Source organism: Panulirus ornatus, chromosome 16 (assembly GCF_036320965.1).
Source record: "Panulirus ornatus isolate Po-2019 chromosome 16, ASM3632096v1, whole genome shotgun sequence".
Lineage (NCBI taxonomy): Eukaryota > Metazoa > Arthropoda > Malacostraca > Decapoda > Palinuridae > Panulirus > Panulirus ornatus.
The window spans coordinates 6,588,916-6,605,177 of NC_092239.1; positions in this window are offsets into that span (position 1 = coordinate 6,588,916).

Below are 16,262 nucleotides of genomic sequence, written 5' to 3' on the forward strand. Positions count from 1 at the left end.
GACAAGAATGCATTCCAGTTATGCTTCATCGTACTTTAAGGTCCTTTTGCAAATATCATTTATGAAATGCTGCTAAGTGTTAAACAGTAGCTACTTATCATTTTTTTTTTATTGTGTGGTTAGTAGCATACATCACCTTCCTGTTAGGTTTAGAATTGCCAGGGGTAGGTAGTGTTTTGTCTTTTAGTAGGGTTATGTCCCCTTGAATGCTACAGTAGACTTTAAGAGGTGTTACCTAAAGGTGTCAGTTGTGGACCAAACAATGAAAGTTTTAACATAATTTTTTTAGATTAGATTTTTACTTGATATCAGATCTCTATATATCTGACAAAAAGTAAAAAAAAATTTTTTTCAAATTTTCATTTTCCTCAAGATGAAAATTTTTGAGAATATTTGATTATCAGTCTACAATTGTAGAAGAATTTTCAGAATAATGCATATATCTTAAAGGCATGGAATTTATAGTTGCCCTCGGCCTGTTAAGGGCGAGGCACTAAAGGCAGGGAAGTGGCACTGAAGTTCAGTAGTTATGGGGACTATTGCCATGGCCACCCTCTTGAGGGAGTTTTAAGTTGGGAAAGCAATAGAGATATAGATAGATATGTACATGAAGGGGGTGACTGTGTTCTTGACTGGTTGGTGAGGATATTCAATGTGTGTATGGCTCATGGTGAAGTGCCTGAGGATTGGCGGAATGCATGCATAGTGCCAGTGTACAAAGGCAAAGAGGATAAAGGTGAGTGTTCAAATTACAGAGGTATAAGTTTGTTGAGCATTCCTGGGAAATTATATGGGAGGGTAGTGATTGAGAGGCTGAAGGCATGCACATAGCATCTGATTGGGGAAGAGCATGTGGTTTCAGAAGTGGTAGAGGATGCGTGGATCAGGTGTTTGCTTTGAAGAATGTATGTGAAAAATACTTAGAAAAACAAATGGATTTGTATGTAGTATTTATGGATCTGGAGAAGGCTTATGATAGAGTCGATAGAGATGCTCTGTGGAAAATATTAAGAGTATATGTGTGGGAGGCAAGTTGTTAGAAGCAGTGAAAAGTTTTTATCAAGGATGTAAGGTATTTGTATGAGTAGGAAGAGAGGAAAGTGATTGGTTCCCAGTGAATGTCGGTTTGCGGAAGGAGTGCCTGATGTCTCCTTCGTTGTTTAATTTGTTCATGGATGGGGTTGTCAGGGAGGTGAATGCAAGAGTTTTGGAGAGTGGGGCAAGTATGCAGTCTGTTGAGGATGAGAGGGCTTGGGAAGTGAGTCAGCTGTTGTTCGCTGATGATACAGCGCTGGTAGCTGATTCAGATGAGAAACTGCAGAAGCTGGTGACTGAGTTTGGTAAAGTGTGTGAAAGAAGAAAGCTGAGAGTAAATGTGGAAAAGATTAAGGTTATTAGGTACAGTATGGTTGAGGGACAAGTCAATTGGGAGGTAAGTTTGAATGGAGAAAAACTGGAGGAAGTGAAGTGTTTTAGATATCTTTGAGTGGATTTGGCAGTGGATGGAACCATGGAAGCGGAAGTAAGTGGGGGTGAAGGTTCTGGGAGTGTTGAAGAATGTGTGGCAGGCGAGAACATTATCTCAGAAAGCAAAAATGGGTATGTTTGAAGGAGTAGTGGTTCCAACAATGTTATATGGTTGCGAGGCATGGGCTGTAGATAGAGTTGTGTGGAGGAGGGTGGATGTGTTAGAAATGAGATGTTTGAAGACATTATGTGGTGTGAGGTGGTTTGATCAAGTAAGTAATGAAAGGGTAAAAGAGATGCGTGGTAATAAAAAGAGTGTGGTTGAGAGAGCAGAAGAGGGTGTTTTGAAATGGTTTGGTCACATGTAGAGAATGAGTGACAAAGAGGATATATGTGTCAGAGGTGGAGGGAACAAGGAGAAGCAGGAGACCAAATTGGAGGTGGAAGGATGGCGTGAAAAAGATTTTGAGCGATCGTGGCCTGAACATGCAGGAGGGTGAAAGGCATACAAGGAATAGAGTGAATTGGAACGATGTGGTATCCCAGGGTCGACGTGCTGTCAATGGATTGAACCAGGGCATGTGAAGCATCTAGGGTAAATCATGTAAATTTCTGTGGGGCCTGGATGTGGAAAGGGAGCTGTGGTTTTGGTGCATTATACGTGACAGCTAGAGACTGAGTGTGAACGAATGTGACCTTTGTTGTCTTTTCCTAGTGCTACCTCACGCACATGTGGGGGGAAGGGGGTGTCATTTCATGTGTGGCTGGGTAGCGACGGGAATGAATAAGAGCAGACAGTATGAATTGTGTATATATGTATATGTATACGTTGAGATGTATAGGAATGTATATGTGCGTGTGTGGACGTGTATGTATATACATATGTATGTGGGTAGGTTGGGCCATTCTTTCATCTGTTTCCTTGTGCTACCTCGCTAATGCGGGAGACAGCGACAAAGTATAATGAATGAAATAACACTAATAATGAAGGATAATGAAATAGATAGAATGTAGAATCCCAGTCATGGCCTACACTACCTACCCAGCTGATATGTTGTTTACACTGTAGTTATCATAGTTGCCTGTAGAGCATTGAATGAAAAAATGGGTACACATTTCAATTCCCATTAAAGCTTGTTGAATATGGCCCTAGTCCAAGAGTATTTCTACTGCACTGGACTAAGATTGAAGAAGCTCCTAAGTGCACTGCATGCATTTTTCAACTTCAAAAAAGTTGGTCAAGGTATTGAAAGGGATATTCTTTTTTGACCATACTAGTTCACCATTTTCCAAGTTAGCAAGTTAGTGCCAAGAACAGATTAAGAAATGGCTGCATTTACTCGCATCCACTTGTCATTTATTATGCATCGAAACTGGAGCCCCTATCCACAGTTAGGACCAACAGACTTGTGGTCTCCTCAACTGCTTCATGTGCCCTAGATTCAGCCCATTGAGAGCATGTCACTCCTGTATACCACATCACTTTGTTCACTGTATCTGTTATATGCCTCACACCATGCATATTGAGGCCCCAGACTTTCAAGACATCTTTAACTCCATCCTTCCCTCTCTTCCATGGTTCCCCCTGCCGTTTTCTTGTTCATATTCTCCTTATCCATTTTCTCCACATGTTTAGACCATTTCAGCATACCCTCTTCACCTTCCTTGTACAGATTCTTCTGACTACCACTTTTCTCTCTTAATCTCTCATTTCTCATTCAATCAGTCCTCCTCAAATATTGTTCTAAAATATTTCATTTCCATCACAGCAACCTTCTGTATATTTTTCTCTAAGGTCCATGCCTTTCATCCATACAACACTGAAAGGACCATTATACCATCCAACATACCCTTCTCTGCACTGACAAATAGTGACCTCTCTTTCACATTACACACACACACATATATATAATTATTCATTTATGATTATCCCAGGACCAGTCTCAGTGAAAGAGTACTGGTGTTACACAGGACTTTTTTAAAGGCTCCTGCAGCCTAAGGCTGCACTACTTGCAGTAGTAGGGAAGTGTAGGTTCCTTTAGAGACAGAAGTTCTTTTACTGGATTGTAGTCAGTGACTTCACATGTGGTGTAACCTCTTGTTGGTGGAGCCCAGCAAGACGTGCACACATGTATGTGCATGCATACACACACAAATAAATTGTGATTGATGTGTGTACATCTTACTGCAGAGAGTGCAGGGAAATTGAGTAGCAAGTTCTTGGTGTCTCCTTTATGATAGCTGAATCTTTGGAATGAAAGGTATTATTATGTGTTGTAATGGTATTTGTAGTGTTCCAATGACAGGTGATATCCAGAGCATAGATAGAAGAATGATTTGTGTTTTTCTGGGGAATGTAGTTTCTGATGGTTTGGAGTTTAAGACTGAGTTGGGAGGTCGGTTAGTTTAATGCTTGTCAATTTAGTTCATTTTGTATATGTTTTGTCAGTGTTATATTTGTTGGGGGTGAAGTGATCTGTGAGTAACGCTTTTTATTTCTACTTGTGAGTTTTTGTTAGGTATGGAGTTGTTTGGATGGAATGGTTCTAGTACTGTTGCATAGAATTGATTGTCAGGCATGATGAGGTGGGATTGTATTATGAGGATCTTTTTTTCTTTGTGAAGATGTTTTATGTTTATGGTTGCTAGCCATTCAGAAAATGTTGTGAGTTCAGTTTATATTTTTATGGAGGGAAAGATGTGCATGGAATAGAGTAAATTTGAACAATGTGGTATACTGGAGTCAACATGCCGTCAGTGAACTGAACCAGGGCATGTGAAATGTTTAGGATAAACCATGATAAGTTCTGTGGGGCCTGGATGTGGACAGGGAGCTGTGGTTTCAATGCATTACACGTAACAGCATGTATATGGATGTGAGCGGATGTGGCCTTTCTTTGTCTCATTCCTGGTGCTACTTCACCATGCTGCTTCCTTTGGGGCAGGGTGGTGCCAGGAATGGATGAAAGCAATGTGAAGCGTCTGCGGTAAACCATTTAAAGTTTTGTGGGGCCTGGATGTGGAAAGGGAGCTGTGGTTTCGGTGCATTACACATAACAGCTAGAGACTGAGTGTGAACGATTGTGGCCTTTTGTCCTTTCCTAGCACTACCTCGTGGGGGGAGGGGGGATGCTATTTCATGTGTGGTGGGGTGGTGAACGGGAATGAATTAAGGCAGTAAGTATGAATTATGTACATGTGTATATATCTATATGTCTGTGTATATATATTTTTTTTTTTTTTTTTTTGCTGTCTCCCGCATTTGCGAGGTAGCGCAAGGAAACAGACGAAAGAAATGGCCCAACCCACCCCCATACACATGTATATACATACGTCCACACATGCAAATATACATACCTACACAGCTTTCCATGGTTTACCCCAGACGCTTCACATGCCCTGATTCAATCCACTGACAGCACGTCAACCCCGGTATACCACATTGATCCAATTCACTCTATTTCTTGCCCTCCTTTCACCCTCCTGCATGTTCAGGCCCCGATCACACAAAATCTTTTTCACTCCATCTTTCCACCTCCAATTTGGTCTCCCACTTCTCCTCGTTCCCGCCACCTCCGACACATATATCCTCTTGGTCAATCTTTCCTCACTCATTCTCTCCATGTGCCCAAACCATTTCTGGCAGTGGATGGAACCATGGAATCGGAAGTGAATCATAGGGTGGGGGAGGGGGTGAAAATCCTGGGAGCCTTGAAGAATGTGTGGAAGTCGAGAACATTATCTCCAAAAGCAAAATTGGCTATGTTTGAAGGAATAGTGGTTCCAACAATGTTGTATGGTTGCGAGGCGTGGGCTATGGATAGAGTTGTGCGCAGGAGGGTGGATGTGCTGGAAATGAGATGTTTGAGGACAATATGTGGTGTGAGGTGGTTTGATCGAGTAAGTAACATAAGGGTAAGAGAGATGTGTGGAAATAAGAAGAGTGTGGTTGAGAGAGCAGAAGAGGGTGTTTTGAAATGGTTTGGTCACATGGAGAGAATGAGTGAGGAAAGATTGACCAAGAGGATATATGTGTCAGAGGTGGAGGGAACGAGGAGAAGTGGGAGACCAAATTGGAGGTGGAAAGATGGCATGAAAAAGATTTTGAGTGATCGGGGCCTGAACATGCAGGAGGGTGAAAGGCGGGCAAGGAATAGAGTGAATTGGAATGATGTGGTATACCGGGGTCGACGTGCTGTCAGTGGATTGAACCAGAGCATGTGAAGAATCTGGGGTAAACCATGGAAAGTTGTGTGGGGCTGGATGTGGAAAGGGAGCTGTGGTTTTTGGTGCATTATTACATGACAGCTAGAGACTGAGTGTGAACGAATGGGGCCTTTGTTGTCTTTTCCTAGTGCTACCTCACTCACATGAAGGGGGGAGGGGGTTGTTATTCCATGTGTGGTGAGGTGGCAATGGGAAGGAATAAAGGCAGACAGTATGAATTATGTACATGCGTATATATGTATATGTCTGTGTGTGTATATATATGTATACATTGAGATGTATAGGTATGTATATATGCGTGTGTGGACGTGTATGTATATACATGTGTATTTGGGTGGGTTGGGCCATTCTTTTGTCTGTTTCCTTGTGCTACCTCGCTAACACGGGAGACAGCGACAAAGCAAATAAATAATACATATATATATCCTGGGGTCGACATGCTGTCAATGGATTGAACCAAGGCATGTGAAGCGTGTGAAGTAAACCATGGAAAGTTTTATGGGGTCTGGATGTGGAAAGGGAGCTGTGGTTTCAGTGCATTATACATGACAACTAGAGACTGAATGTGAATGAATGTGGCCTTTATTGTCCTTTCCTAGTGCTACCTCGTGCACATGCGGGGGGAGGGGGTTTTCATTTCATGTGTGGTGGGATGGCAGACTATGAATTATGTACACGTGTATATATGTATATGTCTGTGTGTATATATATATGTGTACCTTGAGATATATAGGTATGTATATGTGCGTGTGTGGACGTATATGTATATACATGTGTATGTGGGTGGATTGGGCCATTCCTTTGTCTCTTTCCTTGCGCCACCTCTCTAACGCGGGAGACAGCGACAAAGTTTAATAAATAAATAGATGAATATCCTGATAACCACAAGGAAAATGAAACACCATAAGTTTCCAAGTGCACTTCTTTGTAATGATTACATCAGGGGAGATACAGGAATGAGATAGGTGTAGAACAATCAGTTGATATACAAGGAAGAGATGTTGCTAAGATGCCATTGGTATACATGCATTATTGGATGCAAGGAATTCTGTAAACACAGCCCACAAAATTTTCTGGCTAGTTTTTGATTAAGATATTCTTTATAGTTATGTTATTGCTGAAGGCTACATTTACATTAAAGGATAGCAACCTGGAAAATAATGTAAAACTATCGCTAAAAGATTCATGGTATCAAGAAGCAGAGAAGTTTTTATCAAGGGTGTGAAGCGTGTGTACAAGTAGGAAGAGAGTAGAGTGAATGGTTCCAAGTGAAGGTTGGTCTGCAGTAGGGGTGATGTCATCATAGTTCAGTTTGTTTATGGATAGGGTAGAGGGAGATAAATGTGAGTCTTGGATGTAGGGAAGTGTCTGCAGTCAAAAATATTGATTAGGTTTCTTTAACTGTATGGAAAATGGCAGACATTAGCATTCTTCCAGTCGTCACGGACCTTCTTCATTAATAAAGATGATAGAAATAACTATGTCAGTGGTTCGCTTATTTATTTATATTCTATCTCCTCTAACATCCTTGGGTTGAGTCCATTAGGATATTGTGATTCATTGCATTCTTTTTGCCATGATATCTTATGTAATTGCAACTTGTTCTAAGAATTTTAAGACCTTAGACATCGACATCATAGGTATATCTTCGTAATTGAATACATGAGTAGAACTGTAGTGATGACTGCTTTTTTGTCGTCTGTACTGGCCAAGTTCTCACCTCTTTTTATAGCATTCTTATTTACAAATCTCCGAAATAATTTAATCTGTTTTGACTTTATTGTTTACTTTTCTTTCGTTATCTCTAAATTTTCCTTTTCAAAATGTTGATGTGGTGTCAGTCAGTCTCTTACATAGATATTTGTTTTCCTTTTGAGGCTTCATGTATCTTTACCAAGTTTTGGCCTTTTCATTCGGCCAGATTGAGCACTTTTATATAGAAATTATGGCACTGCATATTGAAACGGGTCTCTGAAAAGACCCTGTGGTTAGCAAAACTTTGGTTAAGAAGGTACAGTGCCTATGGGAAATTGAGTGTTCAGGGGATGGACCCTTAAGTTGTATAATGAACACTCCATAGTTAAAAATAAGTATGTTAGAATTCAAGAACAACATACTTATTCCATAATAGTACAAAGAAATGATGTACAAAACTGTGAGGTAATATATGATGGCAGTATGTCACAACGCTGCACAAAAGGACACTTTGAAGCTAGTTGTTGCAACACTCCCTGGTTATGACACTCCCCATGTCTCCACCTAAAAGTTGGTGCCAGACTGTGCAACATGACACTCACCCCATAAATGGATAAAAGTTTGGTGGTGCTCTGGAAAACCATGATCACTCAAAACTCGATGCCATGGTTGGCAAAATGGTATACATTTTTCTAAGAGTGCTCATTCAAAATGATTTTTTGCAAAACTGGCAGACAAAGGAATTATCTGTAGTACCATCTGAAAAGTGCCTTCTGGTGGCCTGCAGTGCCACCTAGCAGTCAAACTGATGTGACACTATGCCAGTGATTAGAGTTTTGGCCTGACCAATATATGTCTTATTACAGTCAGACCATGTTGGATGAATATAGTTCAAATGTAGATAATTAGAAGCTAATTATTCTTCAGTAATGCATTAAGATATGCATGAAGGGATTTGTCCAAAGATGGGGCATATAAAGAAATCGCAAATGTATTGCCAAACTGATTTTTGCATTTGTTCATGTTGTAGTACAGAGGTTCTTTGCCAATCATGGTGGCTGCATCACTGGAAAAACCCATGGGAAAACCTATGTGGGAAATAGGAGGTTGTGGGAGTGACCCTTAAACGGAATACCTAAGCCTTATGTTGCGCACTTTAAAATTAGAAACAAGCATGTTATACCTCAGAAACATTATGCTTATTTGACAAAAGTATAAAGAAATGAAGTACAAGACAGTGCAGAAAAGGAATGAAAATATGATGCTGTACAGAATGATTGCAGTATATCACCCCTTACACTTTCCTAAGCCTCTGTACTTCTACAAAGCAGCCACCCAACTGTGCCGCACAAAAAGGCTGCCCCATTTTTATGATTCACACAAGTCTTTAGCACCAAAATACCTCCCAACAGATGCTGCATATTCACTATGTGGAAGGATATTATATGTCCACTTTATGCAATAAGACATCCTGAGGTGAGGTGTCTGAGAGAAATGTCATTGGTCAACTTAAAAGACAAGTGGTGAACATAGTGTACTAACCTTGTCACCATGGCAAAATCTTGTGGATACTTATTGGTACTCCTTGGGGTAGCACAACTCGCATCACAAGTTTTATGCTTAGAAGCTCTATCTAAAGGCACAAAGCCTGAAACTAGTTAAACTTTTCAAAACTTTGGGATGCATTGATATCACTTTTGGAGTTTCCCATCCAGCAAGATTTTTAGTGCATAGAGCAAAACTGTCATAGCACAGGTGATAATGGTGACACGATTATCTTGTTTGCACGTTCATGCTACCACTGTGCTGAATCCTGCCAAGCTTGGCTAGAAATAGCCTGCAGCTGTTGTGATACTGACCCAAAAGGTTGAAAAAAATATCTCTAGCTGTCATGTGTAATGCATTGAAACCACAGCTCCCTATCTGCTTGATCCCCACTTGCTGCATCAGAGGTAGTGCCAGGAAACAGATGAAGAAAGACCCTTCTGCTCATGTACACATACATATACACAGACATGTACAAATGTCTACTTGTACATATTCATACTTGCTTGCTTTCATCCATCTCTGGCACCACCAGCCCTCAGGAAACAGCATTGCTACCCCTACATTAGCGAGGTAATGCGGGAAACACAAAAAAAAGGCCACTTCTCACACATCCTCTAGCTGTCATGTGTAATGTATCAAAACCACAGCTTTCTGTCCACATCCAGGACCCATGTACCTTTCCGTGGTTTACCCTAGATGCTTCACATGCCCTGGTTCAGTCCATTGACTTTGACATTTACGTATTCATTTCGTGCATTGATGAGGTAGCGTCAAGAACTGATGACCAAGCCTTAGAGGAAAAATCCTCTCTTGGCCCCCTTCTTAGTTCCTTCTTTTAGAGAAGTGAAGCAGGAGGGGAGAATTTCCAGCCCCCCTGGTCCCACTACTTTTAGTCAACTTCTACATGCAGGGAATTTATGGAAAGTATACTTTCTCCCCTATCCCGAAGGATATATATATTGTTACAAACTTGTGTGTGTGTGTGTTTATCATGTAAGTGATGTTTTATATTGTAGGATGGCAGAGGGGGCCAGGGCCTCCATTATCTCGGTTTGGGTTTCACTCTTTTGGCAGGGTCATCAATCCAGTTACCCTCAACACTTAGGCCTGTCGTCTTTCCCAAGCCCAAGATGCCAGACAGCTCAGGTTAGAAGCTGAGGTCATGTCAGGCCATCAATCCAGTTACCCTCAACACTTAGGCCTGTCGTCTTTCCCAAGCCCAAGATGCCAGACAGCTCAGGTTAGAAGCTGAGGTCATGTCAGGCCATCAATCCAGTTACCCTCAACACTTAGGCCTGTCGTCTTTCCCAAGCCCAAGATGCCAGACAGCTCAGGTTAGAAGCTGAGGTCATGTCAGGCCATCAATCCAGTTACCCTCAACACTTAGGCCTGTCGTCTTTCCCAAGCCCAAGATGCCAGACAGCTCAGGTTAGAAGCTGAGGTCATGTCAGGCCATCAATCCAGTTACCCGCAACACATGGACCTGTCATTTCTCCCCGTCCGAGGCATGAGACAGCTGAGGTCAAGAGAGAAGGTCATCTAGGAAATATGGCTTCCTGTATATTGTTGTTACCATCAGACAAGAGGTTGGGCCTTAGGCAAGATGAGGGCCAGACCTCCAAGACCCTCCAGCCAACTAGGAGTGGCACTGTGAGCCACCCTTCCAATCACAGCTGGACCTTAAGCTTCTAGCCAATCAAGAGTGGCACTCTGGATCACTCTTCTCCAATTCCACCTGAAACTAGGTTTTAATGGGATGGTCTTAAGGTCTCCAGTTTAGAAAGAAAAAAAAAAAAAAAAAAAAAAAAAAAAAAAAAAAAAAAAAAAAAAAAAAAAAAAAAAAAAAAAAAAAAAAAAAAAAAAAAAAAAAAAAAAAAAAAAAAAAAAAAAAAAAAAAAAAAAAAAAAAAAAAAAAAAAAAAAAAAAAAAAAAAAAAAAAAAAAAAAAAAAAAAAAAAAAAAAAAAAAAAAAAAAAAAAAAAAAAAAAAAAAAAAAAAAAAAAAAAAAAAAAAAAAAAAAAAAAAAAAAAAAAAAAAAAAAAAAAAAAAAAAAAAAAAAAAAAAAAAAAAAAAAAAAAAAAAAAAAAAAAAAAAAAAAAAAAAAAAAAAAAAAAAAAAAAAAAAAAAAAAAAAAAAAAAAAAAAAAAAAAAATTGCTCCCAAGGCACTTGCCTTTCATGATCTTACTCTCTTGGCCAGATGCATAAGCATTAATAATCACCCATCTCTCAACCATCCATTTTCAGTTTTACCCACATCTAAAATTTACTTGCAGTCTATCACATTCCATTAACTCCTGCTTCACAGGTAGTGCTACTCCTTCCTTTGCACTCCTCTCACTAACATCTAACTTTATTTCAAACCATTCTTCCCCCTTACTCTTGAGGTTTGTTTCACTCAAGAGACAGAACATCCAAGTTTCTGTCCTCATACATAATACTGAACTCTCTTTTTCATCTGTTACATCCACAATTAAATGCCTGAGCCTTAGAGAAGGATGAGCACTCCCTGCCTGGCTACTACTTCTGTTCCCTCTTCTAAGGATTTTAGTTGCCTTCTACAACACATAAGGAACAGAAGTGGAATTCTTTCTCCCTACCTGTGTGGGATAGGGGAGGAAGAATACTTCCCCCATATCCCCTGTGTGTCATAGAAGGTGACTAAAAGGGGTGGGAGTTGGGGGCTGGAAATCCTCCCTCTCGTTTTTTTTTTTTAATTTTCCAAAAGAAGGAACAGAGAAGAGGGCCAGGTGAGGATATTTCCTCAAAGGCCCAGTCCTCTGTTCTTAACGCTACCTCGCTGTCGCGGGAGATGGCGGATGGTATGAAAAAAAAAATATATATATATATATATATATATATATATATATATTATTTTTATTATTATTATTATTTTATACTCAATTGTTGTTTCCCACATCAGCGAGGTAGCACCAGACACAGACAAAAGAATGGCCTATTCACTCATATATATATATATATATATATATATATATATATATATATATATATATATATATATATATATATATATATATATGTGTGTCTGTGTGTGTATATATATGTGTACATTGAGATGTATAGGTATGTATATTTGCGTGTGTGTGTGTACATTGTGTATGGGGTGGGTTGTGCCATTTCTTTCGTCTGTTTCCTTGCGCTACCTCGCAAATGCGGGAGACAGCGACAAAGCAAAATAAATAAATATAAATATATATATCGCTACCTCGCTAACGCGGGAAATGGCAAATAGTTTGAAAAAATATATACATATACACACACATTAAAGCCCATACATATCAACATATATATACACAAGTACACATTCATGCTTGTTTGCCTTCATCCATTTCTAGCACTACCCCACCCCACAGGAAACAGTATCGCTACCCCTTGCTTCAGTGGGGTAGCGCCAAGAAAACAAAAAAAAAGCCACATTCATCTCTAGCTGTCATGTGTAATGCATTGAAACCACAGCTCCCTATCCATTTGATCCCCACTTGCTGCATCAGAGGTAGTGCCAGGAAACAGATGAAGAAAGACCCTTCTGCTCATGTACACATACATATACACAGACATGTACAAATGTCTACTTGTACATATTCATACTTGCTTGCTTTCATCCATCTCTGGCACCACCCAGCCCCTCAGGAAACAGCATTGCTACCCCCTACATTAGCGAGGTAATGCCGGGAAACAGACAAAAAAAAGGCCACTTCTCACACATCCTCTAGCTGTCATGTGTAATGTATCAAAACCACAGCTTTCTGTCCACATCCAGGCCCCATGTACCTTTCCGTGGTTTACCCTAGATGCTTCACATGCCCTGGTTCAGTCCATTGACTTTGACATTTACATATTCTTCATTTCGTGCATTGATGAGGTAGCGTCAAGAACTGATGACCAAGCCTTAGAGGAAAAATCCTCTCTTGGCCCCCTTCTTAGTTCCTTCTTTTAGAGAAGTGAAGCAGGAGGGGAGAATTTCCAGCCCCCCTGGTCCCACTACTTTTAGTCAACTTCTACATGCAGGGAATTTATGGAAAGTATACTTTCTCCCCTATCCCGAAGGATATATATATTGTTACGAACGTGTGTGTGTGTGTGTTTATCATGTAAGTGATGTTTTATATTGTGGGATGGCAGAGGGGGCCAGGGCCTCCATTATCTCGGTTTGGGTTTCACTCTTTTGGCAGGGTCATCACTCCAGTTACCCTCAACACTTAGGCCTGTCGTCTTTCCCAAGCCCAAGATGCCAGACAGCTCAGGTTAGAAGCTGAGGTCATGTCAGGCCATCAATCCAGTTACCCGCAACACATGGACCTGTCATCTCTCCCCGTCCGAGGCATGAGACAGCTGAGGTCAAGAGAGAAGGTCATCTAGGAAATATGGCTTCCTGTATATTGTTGTTACCATCAGGACAAGAGGTTGGGCCTTAGGCAAGATGAGGGCCAGACCTCCAAGACCCTCCAGCCAACTAGGAGTGGCACTATGAGCCACCCTCCTTCAGTGACAGCCGGACCTTAGGAATCCGGCCAACTAGGAGTGGCACTGTGAGCCACCCCTTCCAATCACAGCTGGACCTTAAGCTTCTAGCCAATCAAGAGTGGCACTCTGGATCACTCTTCTCCAATTCCACCTGAAACTAGGTTTTAATGGGATGGTCTTAAGGTCTCAGAAGAAAAAAAAAAAAATTGCTCCCAAGGCACTTGCCTTTCATGATCTTACTCTCTTGGCCAGATGCATAAGCATTAATAATCACCCATCTCTCAACCATCCATTTTCAGTTTTACCCACATCTAAAATTTACTTGCAGTCTATCACATTCCATTAACTCCTGCTTCACAGGTAGTGCTACTCCTTCCTTTGCACTCCTCTCACTAACATCTAACTTTATTTCAAACCATTCTTCCCCCTTACTCTTGAGGTTTGTTTCACTCAAGAGACAGAACATCCAAGTTTCTGTCCTCATACATAATACTGAACTCTCTTTTTTCATCTGTTACATCCACAATTTAAATGCCTGAGCCTTAGAGAAGGATGAGCACTCCCTGCCTGGCCACTACTTCTGTTCCCTCTTCTAAGGATTTTAGTTGCCTTCTACAACACATAAGGAACACAGAAGTGGAATTCTTTCTCCCCTACCTGTGTGGGATAGGGGAGGAAGAATACTTCCCCCATATCCCCTGTGTGTCATAGAAGGTGACTAAAAGGGGTGGGAGTTGGGGGCTGGAAATCCTCCCCTCCAGCTTTTACTTTTCCAAAAGAGGGAACAAGAGAAGGGGACCAAGTGAGGATTTTCCCTCTATGGCTAAGTCCTCTGTTTACGCTACTGTGCTGACACAGGAAATGGCAAGTGTGCATATATATATATATATATATATATATATATTTTTTTTATTTTATTTTGCTTTGTCGCTGTCTCCCACATTTGCAAGGTAGCGCAAGGAAACAGACGAAAGAAATGGCCCAACCCACCCCCATACACATGTATATACATACACATCCACACATGCAAATATACATACCTATACATCTCAATGTACACATATATATACACACACAGACATATACATATATACACATGTACATAATTCATACTGTCTGCTTTTATTTATTCCCATCGCCACCTTGCCACACATGGGATAACATCCCCCTCCCCCCCATGTGTGCGAGGTAGCGCTAGGAAAAGACAACAAAGGCCCCATTCGTTCACACTCACTCTCTAGCTGTCATGTAATAATGCCCGAAACCACAGCTCCCTTTCCACATCCAGGCCCCACAGAACTTTCCATGGTTTACCCCAGACGCTTCACATGCCCTGATTCAATCCATTGACAGCACGTTGACCCCAGTATACCAAATCGATCCAATTCACTCTATTCCTTGCACGCCTTTCACCCTCCTGCATGTTTAGGCCCCAATCACTCAAAATCTTTTTCACTCCATCTTTCCACCTCCAATTGGGTCTCCCACTTCTCCTCGTTCCCTCCACCTCCGACACATATATCCTCTTGGTCAGTCTTTCTTCACTCATTCTCTCCATTCACTCATTCTCTCCATGTGCCCAAACCATTTCATATATATATATATATATATATATATATATATATATATATATATATATATATATATATATATATGGCAGTTGAGGGAATAATTGGTATACATGGGGTGTTCAGTGTTGTAAATGGAAATGGTGAAGAGCTTGTAGATTTATGTGCTGAAAAAGGACTGGTGATTGGGAATACATGGTTTAAAAAGCGAGATATACATAAGTATAAGTATGTAAGTAGGAGAGATGGCCAGAGAGCGTTATTGGATTACATGTTAATTGACAGGCGCGCGAAAGAGAGACTTTTGGATGTTATTGTGCTGAGAGGTACAACTGGAGGGATGTCTGATCATTATCTTGTGGAGGTGAAGGTGAAGATTTGTATGGGTTTTCAGAAAAGAAAAGAGAATGTTGGGGGGAAGAGGATGGTGAGAGTAAGTGAGCTTGGGAAGGAGACTTGTGTGAGGAAGTACCAGGAGAGACTGAGTACAGAATGGAAAAAGGTGAGAAAAAGGAGGTAAGGGGAGTGGGGGAGGAATGGGATGTTTTTAGGGAAGCAGTGATGGCTTGCGCAAAAGATGCTTGTGGCATGAGAAGCGTGAGAGGTGGGTTGATTAGAAAGGGTAGTGAGTGGTTTGAAGAAATAAGATTATTACTGAAAGAGAAGAGAGGCATTTGGACAATTTTTGCAGGGAAAAAATGCAAATGAGTGGGAGATGTATAAAAGAAAGTGACAGGTGGTCAAGAGAAAGGTGCAAGAGGTGAAAAAGAGGGCAAATGAGAGTTGGGGTGAGAAAGTATCATTAAATTTTAGGGAGAATAAAAAGATGTTTTGGGAGGAGGTAAATAAAGTGCGTAAGACAAGGGAGCAAATGGGAACTTCAGTGAAGGGGGCTAATGGGGAGGTGATAACAAGTAGTGGTGATGTGAGAAGGAGATGGAGTGAGTATTTTGAAGGTTTGTTGAATGTGTTTGATGATAGAGTGGCAGATATAGGGTGTTTTGGTCGAGGTGGTGTGCAAAGTGAGGGTTAGGGAAAATGATTTGGTAAACAGAGAAGAGGTAGTAAAAGCTTTGCGGAAGATGAAAGCTGGCAAGGCAGCAGGTTTGGATGGTATTGCAGTGGAATTTATTAAAAAAGGGGGTGACTGTATTGTTGACTGGTTGGTAAGGTTATTTAATGTATGTATGATTCATGGTGAGGTGCCTGAGGACTGTCGGAATGCATGCATAGTGCCATTGTATAAAGGCAAAGTGGATAAGAGCGAGTGCTCAA